This window comes from Ambystoma mexicanum, chromosome 1q (genome assembly GCF_040938575.1).
Source record: "Ambystoma mexicanum isolate Mex_15411 chromosome 1q, UKY_AmexF1_1, whole genome shotgun sequence".
NCBI classification, from domain to species: domain Eukaryota; kingdom Metazoa; phylum Chordata; class Amphibia; order Caudata; family Ambystomatidae; genus Ambystoma; species Ambystoma mexicanum.
Window position 1 is genome coordinate 1208871364 of NC_090922.1, and position 17885 is coordinate 1208889248.

Sequence of the window (17885 nt, forward strand, 5' to 3'; positions counted from 1 at the left end):
CCCATATAACTGGAAGAGAAGACCAAGGGGAGAGCGAGATAGCCTTTAGGAAAAGTCAAAAGAAGACCAGGGAGAGATAGAGATTCTGTGGCAAAACCACAGACATCATTGGGAATATAGAGAGCCTACGAAAGGCGTGGGTAATGGAGATTGTTTCCCCATCTTTGTGGAACTGTAAAGAGTGCTCAAAGAAGGACTGGGGGCGGGAGACCGCCCCTCCATCTGTGTGGAAAAATATCAAAAGCCCTAGTGACGGCCACAGGAGGAGGGACATTCCCCCAACAGTTACAACCTGCCTTAAACCATCCAGAAGGAAGGAACCACCTTTCTGAAGTCAAGGTGGAACTATTTACATAGTTTTCGTTTGAAGTGTAAGGGACAGAACTAGGCTTGTCGGACATAGGACAGGGGACTATTTTTCAACATCATCCTTAGTTTTGTTTGAGGCAGGGAAACCCCTCTTAGTTATAGGGACAGACTGGGTTTTCCCTTACTTTCTGTTAAATATAATGTTAGGCTCACAAGTATGCCACCTTTGTGTCCTGCATCTACTTCTGCACCCTTACAACGTCTTGTCATGACATGGAGTCTGTCCTGAGTTCTTGCCATGTGACATGTTTCTGTAGTGTCCGTTTCCTTCAAAAAGCCAGGTTTTTGAGATTTCTTCAACTTCAGTTTTTTGGATTGTTGTCTTTTTGGACAACATGAATGTCCCTGCCATGCCTTTCACTTGTTGCCAAATTGGCTTAATCTTGTGTGTGAACCTTGAGGTATCTGGTGGATCGTTTGGATTTGTGGCCATCGAAAGGTGGTCCATTGTCAGACCTTACTGTCTCTGGGAACCACCCATCCGCTTAGCACTTCAGTTAGCATGGCTGCTGCTACCGGATATATGTGGTCAGTGGCATATCTTTATTAAGTGGAAACCTAGAGTACTTATCAGTGAAAAGAAACAGTCCAGACTATGTCAGTCCTTAGAAATCAATTGCCACCCTTTACCATATGTAGTCGGGAAGAGTGGATGTATGTAGTGGGAGGGTAGAGGTCTCCCTTCACTGTATACTGGCATGCTTTTCAGGTTTCCACTATTCTCTTGTCCAGCTCATCTATGTCAGGGAACCAATGCGTGGCTACGGAAGAGCTGTTTCGTTGTCACCATCCATTGGTGGCCATTGTGGGTACTTTTGTACTGATTTCGGCAGGACACATTTCTTGCTCATCAGTAGAACTCCATTCAACAATGCCAGTCCCTTATGTACTTTGTGTAAGCACTTCAGTTCTCTGATGTCAGCCTTTCCACCGGTTGTGCCACATGAACCTTTTCTCTCTGGTAAGTGTAACATAGTCCTCAAGGAGTTTGTCATCCAAGACTATTGATAGGAGAGCATGATGTGCAGTATAATTGACATAGTTCTCACCAACTTGTTCCTGACAAGGCATCGGTTTCACTACAGGATGGTCCGGATTATAGTCTGATGTGTTCAGGTTGTGGCCTGGTTTGTATTTTTATCCCCGAATGTTCTATCCTTGGCTACTCAAAAACCAATATTCCTCTGAATATGTTCAGAAGAGCCTAGGGGTCTGTCACCAGCATACACCTTTTACTGAATAAGAAGTGATGTAAGTGCATACAGGCCCAGATGGCCACAAGGATCTGTTTATCTGGCTGTGAGCATCACTTTTTGTTGGGGGGAGGGGGAGTACTGGTGTGTATCTTTAGGTTCTCTCGTGATTTGAGCTAGAATAGCTCCCAGCCCAACGGGCAGGCATCCATGGTCATTTCAGTTTCTAGATCCGGGCCGAAGTACGCCAGGTGGCTGACTTCCGTGAGCACTGAGATGCCAGTCGCAAGCACTGTTTGGCATTCCGCTGACAAGGCAAATAAGGCATTTATTTTTTGGCAAGTCACAAAGAGTTGTTAAAGTAGCACAATTCGAATGGATTGTGTCCTCCCACATATTCCTGATCTTTGATACATAATATCCAGCTTCAGCTGCTTGGGAATTTCTTTTTCGGCAGAGGGCGCAGTGCATACACGGCGTCGACTCGATGTCCCTTGAAGACTTCTGTCTCGAGGATGATATCATTGAAGGCATAAATAGCATCCGCAGCGCACGTTGGCTTCAGTTCAGTTTTTCCGCGACAGCTTTAGCTTCGAGAAATACGGAGCGCTTCTTCACTTTTGTGACAACTTCATTATTTCGAGAAATCGAGATGCCTTCTTCATCAACACCGACAACCCTGAAGACCGGGTTCAAAAGGTGTCGGGATTGTAGGTCGAAATTGTCTTTGACCCATCCACGTCGAATCCGTTTGTGGTGCCTCGGGGCGGACCATAACACCTCGGACGGCTCCAAATGCCAGTCTATGAATGGAAAGGTCTTGAAGGAATGTAAGGGGAAGTTGAAGGTAGGTCAAATCCCTAAATCTCCTACCCTGACCAAGAAACCTTCCACTGACAAGTCGAGAGGCGACTCTCCTTGGAGGAAGAAGGCCCATCGGTCGAGATCGAGCAGTGGCTCCCACCACTCTTCTTCGTCCTCAAAGAGGTCGAAGAGAAGGCACTGTAGGTTACCTTCATCCACTTCGTCATCAAACGCTTCCCGCCACAGGTTCTCGCCCAACCAAAAAGTCCACTGTGGCCGAGTGGGAGGCCTTCCGAGCAGAGATGCTCAAAATATTTGAAAAACAAAAGCCTACAAGCCATGCTCCTACAGCGCCTTTGAAAGAAGCCAGGAAGGAAAGGGCTTGACCTAAATCGAGGTCAAGGTCGTCGACACCATCGAGACCATCCACACCAGCAGCGCCTTTGACGCCAGCCAAACCCTCGATATCGATGCTAAAGGCATCGACACTAGCGGCGCCATCATTGCCAGCTGCGCCATCGACGCTGCACACCCCAGTAAATTCTACAGCGCAAATAAAAAAGGTTTCAACTACTCTTCCAGCGTCAAACCCATTACTCACAAAATCCCTCATTCCTGAGAAAACGTATGTACCATTACCCAAGAAAGACTATTTTAAGTCTTTCTTCCATTTATGAAGGGAATGAGCGGTCAGATGAAGAGGCTCCAATTGGCCTCCAGTTTAGTACGCCAAATGTACCTCAGAGTTTTATTGCAGAGGAGTCATCAAGGTTGGGAGACCTCTATGACAACCTACAGACTGTAAGTGGGGTGGATACCTCACCTGAGTTGGCGTTTGGAAGACGAGAGGCTGGGGAGCATGCAGATGCATCCTGCAGACAACTCATGTCTAAGGTAGTGGACTAAATGGGTTGGAGTAGACCTCTATTGCCATTCAAAACAAGATCTAACAGACATCTTAAATAATGGTCCTCAGTTGGATCCCATATTACCATTCCACATTGTCTTGCAGAAAAGGGTGGAGATGAATTGGGGAAACACTGGAAACCAATACAGCTGTAAATAAAAACTTGACCAAGAAGTACTGCTCCTCCAGTAGTGAACCTGACTACCTGTCAAAACACCCCACTCCAGAGAGTCTGGTGGTGCAGTCAGCTACGGCAACATCTAAGCAAGTGGCTTACCCTACCATTCCTCCAGATAGGGACGACAAAAGAGTAGATGAATGGGCAAGGAAGGTATTTTCCGCAGGGAGTATGGCACTCAAATCTGCCAACTCCATAGGTGCCCTTGCAAAGTTTACATTCACTCTACAGGACTGCATTTCCATGGCGGCAGAGCACATTCCCGAAGGGGATGAGAGAGACAGGTTCTTAGCCCTAGTTAGAGACGGCAAAGAAGGCATGTGCGAGTCTCTCCAGTCAGGTTTGGATTTTGCTGATAGCATCAGCAGAGCCATGGCTACCAGTACCGTTATACGCAGGTTTGCGTGGTTGCAGAATTCGTGTTTTGCACCGGATGTGCAATCCAGACCTCTCAACATGCCCTTTGACAGGTCTCAACTTTTTGGCACAAGGCTGACGAGAGTCTTGAGAAGTTGCAGACCTCGAAGGCGGCGGCCAAATCTTTATGCACCGCTATTAGGCAACTTCAGCCTTTTCGACCTAGTGAACAACCTTGGAGAAATAGATCTTTTCGCTACTACGCCTCAGTTTGATGGGCAAGAGGAATAGCCAGTCAAAGGGGCCAAAGAAGATTTCCTCGTGGTGGACGAGGAAGGTGTGCAAAGCCAGCTCAAGCGGGGGCTTCTTTACCATCGGCCACTGCATCAGCCACCTCAAAACCTCTCTGAGGTTTTCACTCACAGTTCACCAGTGGGGGCAAACTGTGACAGCATCTAGAAGAATTGCGAGACATTTCTTCGGATGCTTGGGCCTTGGAAACCGTAGCCCACAGTTACTGCCTTCCTTTTATCCAGAGACCTCAGAACAATCCACTGGGGAACCACTCTTTGAGGATTCTAGATCCGCTCCTTGTGCAGGAGATTTTAACCCTGATAGGGAAAGGTGCAATAAAACCAGTGCCTGTAGCGGAGAGGAACAAGGGTTGGTATTCCCCTTATTTTCTAATATCCAAGAAGGACGGAGGACTGAGACCCATCTTGGACTTGGGATACTTGAACAAGTTCCTCAGGAAGGACAAGTTCAAGATGGTCACACTTTCTCAGATCCTTCAGGCGCTCCAACTACACAATTGGATGGTGTCATTGGACCTTCAGGATGCTTATTTTCATATGCCAATCCATCTCAAGCACAGAAAATACCTGAGGTTCGCAATTGGCGGTTCTCATTATCAATTTCGAGTTCTGCCATTCGGGCTGACCTCCACCCAAGGGTTTGCACCAAACTGATGGAGGTAGTGGCAGAGAGGGGGATTCACGTCTACCCCTACCTGGATGATTGGATGATCAGGGCGCGTTCTCCCGAACAAGTCCTAGATCACCTCAATGCCACCTGCCACTCCCTTCACAGACTGGGCGTCTCCCTCAATTACAATAAGTCCCATATGACAACTTCTCAGAAACTCTACTTCATTAGAGCTGTTTTGGATACATCCTTGGGAAAGAGCTCACCACCCGAGGTGAGGGCTCAAGACATTCTACAGATGGTCACCAGATTTCAAAGTGCCCAGTATCTTCCAGGCCTTCGATATTTTGAGGTTGCTCAGCCTTATGGCATCCTGAAGTTTTCTGGTGCAAGTGGCCCACCTGAGAATGAGATCCCCTCAATGGGCTCTAAGAACTCAATGGTCCCAGTTCTCTGGACAGATTTCAGACCTACTTCTGGTGTCAAGCAGGGTTGCACAGGATCTTCTGTGGTGGGCCTGCGAGGACAACATTCTGAAGGGAGAACCCTTTTGGCAACCATGGACGGAGATAACATTAGTGACGGAAGCCTCACTCACCAGGTGGGGGGTCCACACCAACATTCTTACAGTCGGTGGTCGTTGGTCTCCATCGGAGTCCAAATTACATATCATTCTTAGAGCTGAGGGCAATCAGACTAGCGCTGAAGACCTTTCTGCCCTCTGTACAGGGAATGAATGTGCTGATAATAAAGGACAACAGAGTGGCCATGTAATACCTCAACAAGATAAGAGGTGTAGGGTCACTACCACTGTGCAGAGAGGCAATGCAGCTCTGGTACTGGGCAATAGAAGAAGGAATCTATCTATCGGCAGTTCATCTAGCTGGAGAGGAGAACATGGCAGCGGATGCTCTGAGCAGGCAGAGCACAGTCTCCCATGAGTGGGAACTAGCTCAGGAAGTGCTTCAAGAGATCTTCACCCTTTGGGGAACCCCTCAAGTGGAATTTTCGTGACCGGTGTTATCCGTAAGTGCGAACTGTATTGCTCGAGGGAATTTTCCCCAAGATGAGCTTTAGGAGACGTGTTTGTGGTGGACTGGGAATTTCCTCTCCTGTATGCGTTTCCTCCAGTCCCCGTCATTCCTCATGTGATCAGGAGGTTGAGAAAGTTCAGGAAACACATGATCCTAATTGCCTCGGATTGGGTCAGGATGACGTGGTACCTGGACCTTCTGGACATGTTCATCTCTCCTGCAATACATCTTCCACAAAGAGAGGACCTTCTATTACGAGAGGAGGGTTGGGTACTCCATCCAGAGGTCAATATACTCAACCTTCACGCTCGGTTTCTGAAAGGCTGAGGTACAAGCATTGGGACGTCCCGGATGACGTAATGGAGATTTTGCTTTCGGCCAAAAAGCCAGCAACAAAGTCTTTGCCGTTGGAATAAATTCTGCAACTTGTGCAGAGAAAAGAATGCAGATCCTTTTCTACGTAAACACCAGATGTTTTATCCTTTTCTGCTATCTTTAGCCTATCTGGGGCTCCAGGTTGGTACTATTAAATGCTATTTGGTGGCACAGTCCATCTTTAAGCGCTTGTCAGAGGAATGTTCTTACTTCAAAATTCCACTGATGACACAATTTCTCAATTTCTAAAGGGGCTCACCAATCTGCTTCCCCCCCCCCCCATCTCCGTTCCAGGTTCCAATTTGGGACCTTAATTTGGTTCTAAAATGTCCTTTACATTCATGTCCCTTAAGGTTGTTAACCTTTAAAACCATTTTATTGGTTTCTCTGACACCAGCCCATAGAGTGAGCGAGTTGCAGGCACTTTCGTCCAAGCCACCCTTTTACTATCTTCCACAAGGATAGGGTTGTTTTAAAGGTTAAACCTTAATTTTTACCCCAAATCATTTCTGATTTCAACATAGGACAAAACATTGTTTTTCCTTGTTTCTAGCTCCTCAACCCCCCTCATCCATGCAAGGAGGGGGAGAGATTACATAGGTTGAACCCTCGTTGAGCTTTAAACTTTTATATATCTAGAATGTCAAAACTCTGTATTGATGATCAGCTGTTCATTGGCTAGGTGGGTCACAAGCTGGGTCAGGCTGTCTCTAAGCAGATCGTGTCCAGATGGATCATTCTGGCCATTTCAGAATTCTGCAGGTTGGCAGGGAAGGAACTTCAGGTAGGTTTATGTGCCCATTCCACCAGTGGCATGACTACCTCTACAGCCCTGCAAAGGGGTGTCCCATTAAAGATATTTGTGAAGCAGCAACGTGGTCCACTATCCACAGGTTCACAAAGCATTACTGCCTGGAATCTTCCCTCAGTCAGGATGGTAGCTTTGGTAAAGCAGTCCTGTACTCGGATCATGAAAGTTACTTACCACTGGTAACTTTCTTCCGACTGGATGTTACTTCCACATATTCCTCATTGCCCTCCCAGCCTACCCCACAGTAGAATTCTCCATGCTATTACATGTTTTGTTCCTTCAAGGATGAGTACGGTCATTCCTGTAGTTATGCGGGTATTTCTTTTTCTTTTTTCCATCTTTATTAAATGATTATAACAGATAAAAACAACTCATAATGACAGATAAAAATAATATGATAATACAAACTGTAAGCATTAACAGAACACTACCCATCAATCAAAACGGCAGAGATAAAATGTACAAAATTGATTGCGCTTTTACAACGCATAGAACACAGACAAACGCACGAGACAAAAAAAACTATTAACATTACAACCCCGCCAACAACTTACTCATCATAACTATCATTAGGCATTCCACTACTGTATAAATCAATGAAAGACTTCTATAAAGACCAAAGTTCTCCTCTTTGTCCCGTTTCTGAAACATCACCAATTCAAATTCAGATATCACAATCACATCATTGATCCATTCTTCAACTATTGGTTTCTTCCTGGATTTCTACACCTTCAAAATCTGTTTTACCGCTATCACTAAAACCTTATCTATCCAAGCCCCATACAAGCGAGCCTTCAAACATCGTCCACTTTTTGCTAATAACAAAACTTGGAAAGGTTTCCTTGGAAATGAGATCGACAAAGTAATATCTAACCTATCCAATACTTCTCGCCAAAAAGTCAACACCCTTGGACAATACCACAACATATGGACCAATGTTCCCCTCTCTTTCCCACATCCCCAACAAAGATCCTCAGTCAATAAACCTAAATCAGACATTCATACCGGTATCCAATATAATCTCCCCAAAACCTTCTGAAGAATAAGTCGCAACTTAAGATCCATCTTGCTGCTGTATCCTACCCCCCGCATATATCCCCAGGTATCATCATTAATCCCACAACCTAACCTAGATCTAATTCCCATTTCTCTTTCAATTTACTCCAAGACTCCATCACCTGACTACTCTCACGCATAAGTTTTAAATATGTCGATACATTTCGTATAGATAAACTAAACATGTTCCAACCCGCTGGTTCCTTCTCCAGAGGCATAGACAACATATTAAATGCTTGATTCATTAAATTCACTAACTTCTTATATCTAATCATTTCTCTTCGACTCAAATTAAACAGCTCCTCAAAGGACAACAAACATACATCCCGTTATAAATCACCCAATGACAATATACCTTTTGATACCCAGCTTTGCCAGTATAGGATTCTGTTATCCATTTGTAAAGCAGGATTATACCAAATTGACGAATTAAGATTCTTAAAAACATTTCCATCAAAATTAAGAATCCACCATGACATTAAATCCTTAGTCACCCTAATAGTCGGCAATTTAACAGACCTTTTAGGCAATTGCACCATCGAAAAAATATTCCCCATACGGAATGGTAACAAAGCCTCCCTTTCCATAGATAACCAAACCGGTTCCTCCTCCAACTCCACATTTGCATGTAGAGCCGCTTTTTTCAAAATAAAATCTCCAGATCCGGATATCCAAAACCCCTTCTTTGGTATCCCGTAGAAAAATGTTTTTTGGAATTTTGGAAGCCTTCTTCACCCCCCAAAGAAAATCTTGAAAAACCTGATCAAGATCTTTAAGCAATTTCTTAGAAAAGTGCAAAGGGATCGATTGCATGACATACAAAATCTTCGGTAAAAGTGACATTTTGATGGTATTAATTTTGGCCTAAATCCAATCTTGACCACCTCCTAATATCTCTACGAAGGGTATCCAACAACTTAGTCACACTAAACTGAACAATTTTCTGCATATCTTGGATCAGAAAATTCCCCAAATATTTCACATACACTTCAGACCACCTGCAGTTCCATCCCATAAAATCCCCTCTTCTGCAGTTGAAAGTGGAAATACCTCTGTTTTATTCCAGTTGATTTTATAACTTGAACATTTGCCTACCCCCCTTAAGTACTTTTTTAAGAGCCAAACTTCTCTTTTCAGGATTAGAGAGTACCACCACCATATCATCCGTATAAGAAAGTACTCTCACCTCCTTTGATCCAAAACTTAAACCACATATACTCTGTTCATTCCATATCAATGCTACTAATGGTTCCAATGCAATGTTAAATAAAAAAGGTGACAAAGGACATCCCTGTCGCGTACCTCTGCCAAGTTGAAAAGATTCCGACATCATATTGTTAACCCAAACACGACCCAATGCAGAACTCTGAAGACAGCAAATCACTCCTCTATAAATATCCCCAAATCCCATTTTTTATTTTTTCATAGTAAAATCTAGAAAGTTCCAATTCACTCTATCAGACGCTTTCTCAGCATCCATGAAGACCAAGACAGCATTAACATGTTTATCACCATAAAGACTAATAATATCTATCAATGTTTTTATGTTATCATACCCCGATCTACCTTTCATGAAATGAAACCTACTCCAGACTCATGAATGATAGATACTCCCAATGCAACTACTCAACCTATTTGCTAATATTTTAGTAAAAAGTTTAACATCCACATTTAACAAGGAAATTGGTCTATAGTTCTTACATTCTTTGCTATCTCTTCCTTCTTTCGGTATCACAGTAATCATAGCCTCAGACATTGACCTACAAAAATCCTCCCCTCCTTAAAAAAAGAGTTAAACAAGTCACACAAAACCAGAGCCAAATAAATGTCAAATTTCCGATAGAATTCAATGGGTAATCCATCTAATTCTGGAGATTTTCCTAATTGTAATTGTTCAATAGCCAGTAAGACCTCATCAACTCCAATATCTGCCTCTAACATAACGAAATCAGTGGATGTCAACATATTAACAGTTATATTTTTAAAAAGCTTTTCCAAATCTTGTCTAGCTATTAATTCCTCGTCTGTATATAATTTTTTGTAATAATTTCTAAACCCTGTACAAATATCAGTATTTTTCCACATTAACTGTCCATTCTCATCCCGTATTCCTTGAACAAATGACCCTTCTGCATACCTCGTAACTTATTCGCCAACAACCTACCACTCCTTTCACCAGTTTCCCAATATTTTTGTTGCGTAAAGAAAAGACCCTGCTCCGCCATCAAATTATTTGCATTTGCCAGCCTTTCCCGAGTGTGATTCATCACAGTCCTGTCTTTTATACTCCCATGTTGGGCATATTTCCGCTGTAATTCTGATAACTTCAATTCTAATTCAGTTACTTCTTTCATAGATTTCTTCCGGAGACGAGAAGTCCAGTTAATCATAGCACCTCTAATAAAAACCTTAAAGCTATCCCACACAACCCCTCTTCCAGCAGAACCTACATTAAGTTAAAAAAAATGTCATTTGTGACAACCGATCATTCACTACTTCTTTCTCTTCTAATATACCCATTTTTAATCTCCTCTTCCTATAAGACAAGGTCATTGCATCCATCTGCAAACAAATATCCACCAGTGCATGATCACAGATTTCCCTCTCCCTAATGTTAACATCAAGCGTTTTGTCCAATAATGTCTTAGTAACTAAAAAATAATCCAACCTGGAAAAAGAATCATGCACCGGGGAGAAAAACGTAAATTCTTTGTCGGATGGATGCAATTCTCTCCAAATATCAATCAATTCAAATTTCTCAAGGAAAAATGTAAACTCCTTACATACCCTCGTATTAGTATATCTACACGAGCTGACTCTATCAAGTTTGCAATCACGAATGCAATTAAAATCCCCCCGCCCCCAAAATGGTCATCTCACCATGCATGTGTTTCAAAAGTTCCGAAACAGCATCAAAGAAGCCTGCACTAGGTAAACATGGTCCATAAACACAACCCAAAGTAATCATTTTCCCTTCATAAATTATATCAGCAAAAATCATGCAACCTTCTCCATCCATCACTACTTTTTCAACTTTATATTGCAATCCCTTCCTGAATAAAATACTCACAACCCTTGAATTTGCAGAATAACAGTTCGATAGATCTTTGTCATATTTAGAAGTATTCAGCCATTGTCTATTTTCATCAACTAAGTGCGTTTCTTGTAAGAAACCAATATCAGCCTTGGACCTCCACAGTCGTGCCATAACTTTACTCCTCTTCCTAGGGCATCTCACACCTCTTACATTCCACGTTACCACCGTCAAATTATTTATCCCCATCAAGACAGACTACTCTTCCCCAGGAACCATCAAAAACATGTGGTTGCAAAATTCAAAAACTAAGTAAGGCATCAACCCACACAAACAACACAAAGACAAATACACACAACACAAATCCACAAGACACAACAATAAAATCAAGAGCAAACAATAACTAATTAAAACCTGAAGAAGCCCTCCAGGTAACATTACATTTCAAAATACCCTGAACAAAAGGCATTCCAACCCCATCCCCTCAAGTTTGTACCTGTGTGACGTTCTGAGGTAAGCTTTACAGAAGATCATACCGAGTAATGAAAATATTGAAAACCAGGAAGTCCCTACTGTATGGCCTTTCCTCTAATGCCTGCAATCTTTTCTTCTTGGTCGCCTAGGAGACGAGCGCGCGTGAAGAAAAAGAAGAAGACGACGGTTTGACCTGGGCGTATTAGGGGGAGAAGAAGAAACGCTGCGAAAAAAAGAAAGTCAGGCTAAGAAAATACCTGTTAGACGATCAATAAATACCAACGGAGGGAGCTGCCGAGACGACGACGAAGCCTCGTACATAAATTACGAGGTAGAGTTTTATTGACGGAAAGAAGCAAGGAGGGAGTGCTAAAACTGTACGGGTGACCGTTGTCCCCGTAGCATAGAAAGAGAGCCTTGACGGTAAGGTTTTGTTTCCCCTCGATTATCAGAAAAGATAGAAAAGAAAGGTACGGAAGTGAGTGAAACGAAGAAAGAAGATACATTATTAATAGAAGTGGGGAAAGGTTGGGAAGTCGAACACAGAGAGTCGAAAAGACTATTTATATTTTTTTAGTTATTGTTACATGTTAAGCACCGTTGTGCCACCCTTTATCTTTTTCTTCTTTTGGGTGTGGATCTCTCCGATAAAAACCCATACGAACTGCAGCATAACAACGAACAGCTTAATGTTTGAAGTTTTAAAAGCTGAAATACTGAGAAAAACTCGCTCTACTAGACAAAGGAAGATGAATGTTACCAGCGAATGAAAGAGTATTCCGGCGGATGGGAAGAGATTAAAGGAATGACACAAGGCAGAGCATATTAGCTACAAAACAAAGAATATAGTGATTACTATTGTCCCGAAATATTGAGGAAATAGAGATTGGAGATAAAGAGTGAAAAGCCAAAACAGGGAACGTAAGGAAGAAGAACTCAAAGGAGAAGTAAATGGAAAAGAGAAAAATAAATATATATGAGTGGAGACCATAAAGACAATCTGTAGAGAAACAAGAAGAGGGAAACCTTAAGAAGGAGAATGATTTGACTTTAACTGAATTTTGAAACTATAGAAGGAAGGAAACTACAGACTCTTACCTGATATTGTTAACAAAACCTCCATCCGCTTGAAGTTTGAAGACATCCAGCAAGAAATTGTATCCTTTTCAGTATCTAGAGAGAAAGAGAAAGTACATATTAAATTAATAAAAGAATTGGATTCTCGTTGTAATCCAAACAACCTACGTAGTGGCTCTGAGTATCATTCATGTCTTAAAGGCCATTCTCAAAATTGGTGTCAGAAGTGGGATTTCGAGAACGCTATGGAGGACCTTATTAAAACCCTAAGTGAGGGACAACAATTATTACAACAGGCATTACAATTACAGACTCAGCAGGCCCAAGCAGACAGACTAGCATTTCAACAAGCCTTGCAAATGCAGCAAGCACAACTGCTTGAGGTTACCACTACAAGGAACAACGCTCCAGTACCTACCTCTGTCTTACAAAAATACTCAACAGGAGAAGACCCTGCACATTTTTTTGTGAATTTTGAAAGAGTTGCTCGAAATGCACAGTGGCCAGCCGAGAGATGGTGCCATTACATTGCACCATTGATGACCGGGGAAATGCAGGCCGCTTATCAAACAGCCAACCCAACAGGAGACACGACGTATGGAGATATGAAGAAAGTAGTGTTAGAGAGGATGGGGCACGATGAAGAAACGTATCGAATCAAATTCAGAGACATCAAGTTGGGTGGAGAGGAAACTCCTAGACAGTTGTACTACTGAGTTAAAGAACTGGCAGAGAAATGGTTACAACCCACTGTGTCCTCTCCAAATGAAATAACGGAGAGAGTGATATTAGAACAATTTATTGAGGCTCTTCCTGGACCTGTTCAGAGATGGGTTAAACAACACCATAGACTGTCTTTAAGGGAAGCGGTGGATGTGGCGTCGGCATATCAAAAAGCTGGACAGGGCCGGATAATGACGTATCCGACAGCTAACAAGCTACATCACCATATGAACAAACCTATGCCTCCATCGAGATGGCCGCATTCTATGTTGAAGAAACCTGAGGGAGAAGTCTTACGTTCCCGACCAAACAGTGAGGGCCCTAGCAATCATCGTCCTTTTACATCCACCGTTCGAGGTCCTCAATGTTTTGATTGCGGTGAATGGGGTCATCTGGCTAGGTTCTGTCCAAAGAAAGCAAAGACGGAACCAATGGATGTGGGGGTCTTCGACTCCTTGAAAGAAAATGAATATTTGGAATACCTACCTGGAAAACAACCACAATACCTGTATACTTGTGATGCGGAAGTGGATGGAAAGCACACAACTGCCTTGATCGACTCAGGGAGCCTACAGACAGCTATAACACAAGAGTTGGTAGGTGAAACTTATCGTTCTTCTGGGGAAATTCCAATACGTTGTGTACATGGAGATGTAAAATCTTACCCGTCAAAGAATATCCAGATTAAGCTAGGCGGGGAGACCATGGGGGTGAAAGCAGCTGTTCTCCCCAATCTACCAAAGCCATTATTAGTTGGGTCCGATATACCCGAGTTACCTAAATTAATACATAAAATTGAGAAGAGCTGGTGGGAAACTGCCCCTTTCTTTAAAGAAGAAATCGACCCCCCCACCAATAAAGCATTTAAGAGTAAAAAGTTAAAGAAACTTCAGAAAGAAGAATGGAAGAGTAAGAATGTACTTCCCATAGCAGTGGACTGGAAGATAGAGGAAGATGGTGATAGTTTCAGGACCGCTCAAGATCTAGACCCCTTACTTCAGTATGCCAGGGAACGAGCTTTGGAAGAACCTAGGGGTCAAGGACCACATTTCATCAAAGAGAAAGGGTTGTTATACCGAGTGAGTAAATCCCGGACTGGAGATGAGTTGAAGCAACTTGTAGTTCCTCAGAAATATTATCTAACAGTATTAGAAGTCGCTCACCTACAAGTTGGGGAGGGACACCTCGGAACGGAGAAGACGACTAAGAAAATTTTGGACAGATTTTACTGGCCAGGGGTTTATCAACAAGTATTTAGATTTTGTCAAGCCTGTGAGGACTGCCAGAAGAAGAATAGAGCCAACGTAAAGAAGCTCCACTACAACCAATGCCCCTAGTACAAGAAGCATTCAGCAGAATTGGTATCGATATTGTCGGACCTATTGAACCCACAAGAAGGGGTCATAAATACATCCTCGTTGTGGTAGACTATGCCACTCGCTACCCAGAAGCTTTCCCCTTAAAGGCCACTAATGTACAACAGATATGTGACGTGTTAATCCCTTTTATAGGTCGAGTGGGGATTCCCCGAGAAATTGTTACAGACCGAGGAACAAACTTTATGTCCAGTGTGATGAAACAAGTCTGTGATACATTAAAGATAGAACATCTGAAGACAGCAGTATACCATCCACAAACGGATGGATTAGTAGAACGCTATAACCAGACTATCAAGCAGATGATACGGAAAACAACCTCACCAGAAGACAAAGACTGGGACCGAATACTACCATGGATACTAATGACCCTCAGAAATACTCCACAATCTTCCACAGGCTTCACACCCTTCGAATTGTTGTTTGGAAGACCTGTAAGGAGTTTGTTAGATGTGTTGAAAGAGAATTGGGAGGAACAACCAGAACAGGAGTTGTCTCTAACTGAATATGCTTCCCAACTACAGGAACGAATAGAAAGACTACGGGTTGTAGCAAAAGATAATCTTCTCCAAGCTCAGTTGAACCAAGAGAAGTATTACAACCAGAAAGCACAACTTCGTACCTTTAAGAAAGGAGATCAGGTTCTAATCTTAATGCCAACATCAGACAACAAGATGTTAGCCAGTTGGAAGGGACCTTTCGAGATCGAAGAAGTTTTGGGACCCTTAACGTATAAAGTAAAGCAACCTGGTAGTAGACTTATGAGTCAGACGTATCATGTGAATTTGCTTAAGAAGTGGATTCCACCAATACAAAACGTCGCTATGATTACTAATGATGTACCATTAGAAGGAAACTTTCCCCAGATAAAAGAGAAGATAGGTGTCGAAGGATTAAATATCAACATGGAACTAACGTTACTACAGAAATCTGAGCTGTCTCATCTTTTACAAGATTTTGATGACGTGTTCTCTTCTCTTCCAGGAAGAACTAGTCTAACCTACCATCGTATAGAAACTAAACCAGGGTCTATAGTAAGACTCAGACCTTATCGGATACCTGAATCAAAAGTAAAAGCCATCAACCAGGAAGTTCAAGAAATGCTAGATTTAGGAATCATCGAGCCATCATTTAGCGACTGGAGTTCCCCAGTAGTCCTGGTCCCGAAGCCAGATGGTAGTGTAAGGTTCTGCATGGACTTTCGGAAATTGAATGAAATTTCTAAATTTGAAGCTTATCCGATGCCACGCATCGAAGATCTCTTGAATAATCTAGGGAAGGCCAAGTTCCTGACTACCATCGATCTGACCAAAGGCTATTGGCAGGTACCGTTATCAGCAGCTGACAAAGAGAAAACAGCCTTCGCTACTCCGACCGGACTCTACCAGTTTACGGTATTACCCTTTGGCCTACATGGCGCACCAGCAACCTTTCAGAGGTTGATGAATCATTTGATAAAAGGGCATGAAGGATATGTTGGTGCTTATCTAGACGACATCATTGTATATAGTAAAACCTGGCAAGAACATATGATTCATCTAAGAAAGCTACTCATAACACTGAAAGAGGCTGGGTTACATGTAAACCCTAAGAAAACTCATATAGCTGAGTTCCATACGAAGTATTTAGGGTATTATGTTGGACAAGGGATAATTAGACCCCAAGAGGAGAAAGTAAAGGCCATCAAAGAGTTGAAGTTCCCAGAAAATCCAAAACAAATACGGGCCTTCCTTGGTTTTGTGGGGTATTACAGAAGATTTATTCCACACTTTTCTACTTTGGCTACTCCACTAACAAACCTGTTGAGAAAACCTTCCTTACCAAGGAAGGACTGGCAGAATATTGAAGCTATCGAAGCCTTTACTGCTTTAAAAGAAGCTCTCACCCGTAAGGCAATGTTACAATGCCCTGATTTTGAATCCCCATTTGTGCTCCAAACGGATGCTTCAGGAACGGGACTTGGGGCGGTCCTTCTCCAGAATCAAGGGAAGGGCGAAAGACCAGTGCTGTTCATCAGTCGTAAATTATTACCTCACGAACTTAACTACCCAACAATAGAAAAGGAGTGTCTAGCTGTTAAGTGGGCCATTGATGCTCTTAGATACTATCTGCTGGGACGTGAATTCACTCTAATGACGGATCATGCACCGTTGGTATGGTTAGCACGCAACAAAGACTCAAATCAAAGAGTATTAAGGTGGTTCCTTTCCCTCCAGCCCTTCTCTTTTAAAACCGTTCACAAACCTGGGAAGCTGCTGTCACAAGCTGATTATTTATCCAGGGCACAAACCCTTCCCGAACGTAAGGGTTTAGTAGAGGGGGTGTGACGTTCTGAGGTAAGCTTTACAGAAGATCATACCGAGTAATGAAAATATTGAAAACCAGGAAGTCCCTACTGTATGGCCTTTCCTCTAATGCCTGCAATCTTTTCTTCTTGGTCGCCTAGGAGACGAGCGCGCGTGAAGAGAAAGAAGAAGACGACGGTTTGACCTGGGCGTATTAGGGGGAGAAGAAGAAGCGCTGCGAAAAAAAGAAAGTCAGGCTAAGAAAATACCTGTTAGACGATCAATAAATACCAACGGAGGGAGCTGCCGAGACGACGACGAAGCCTCGTACATAAATTACGAGGTAGAGTTTTATTGACGGAAAGAAGCAAGGAGGGAGTGCTAAAACTGTACGGGTGACCGTTGTCCCCGTAGCATAGAAAGAGAGCCTTGACGGTAAGGTTTTGTTTCCCCTCGATTATCAGAAAAGATAGAAAAGAAAGGTACGGAAGTGAGTGAAACGAAGAAAGAAGATACATTATTAATAGAAGTGGGGAAAGGTTGGGAAGTCGAACACAGAGAGTCGAAAAGACTATTTATATTTTTTTAGTTATTGTTACATGTTAAGCACCGTTGTGCCACCCTTTATCTTTTTCTTCTTTTGGGTGTGGATCTCTCCGATAAAAACCCATACGAACTGCAGCATAACAACGAACAGCTTAATGTTTGAAGTTTCAAAAGCTGAAATACTGAGAAAAACTCGCTCTACTAGACAAAGGAAGATGAATGTTACCAGCGAATGAAAGAGTATTCCGGCGGATGGGAAGAGATTAAAGGAATGACACAAGGCAGAGCATATTAGCTACAAAACAAAGAATATAGTGATTACTATTGTCCCGAAATATTGAGGAAATAGAGATTGGAGATAA

General features: G+C 42.8%; 1 protein-coding gene across 2 annotated transcripts in view; it reads left to right on the forward strand.

The window, feature by feature from the left end:
* The window catches only part of DNAI4 (dynein axonemal intermediate chain 4), a 779679-nt gene that overhangs the window by 270434 nt on the left and 491360 nt on the right, over positions 1–17885 (forward strand). The window lies entirely within an intron of this gene.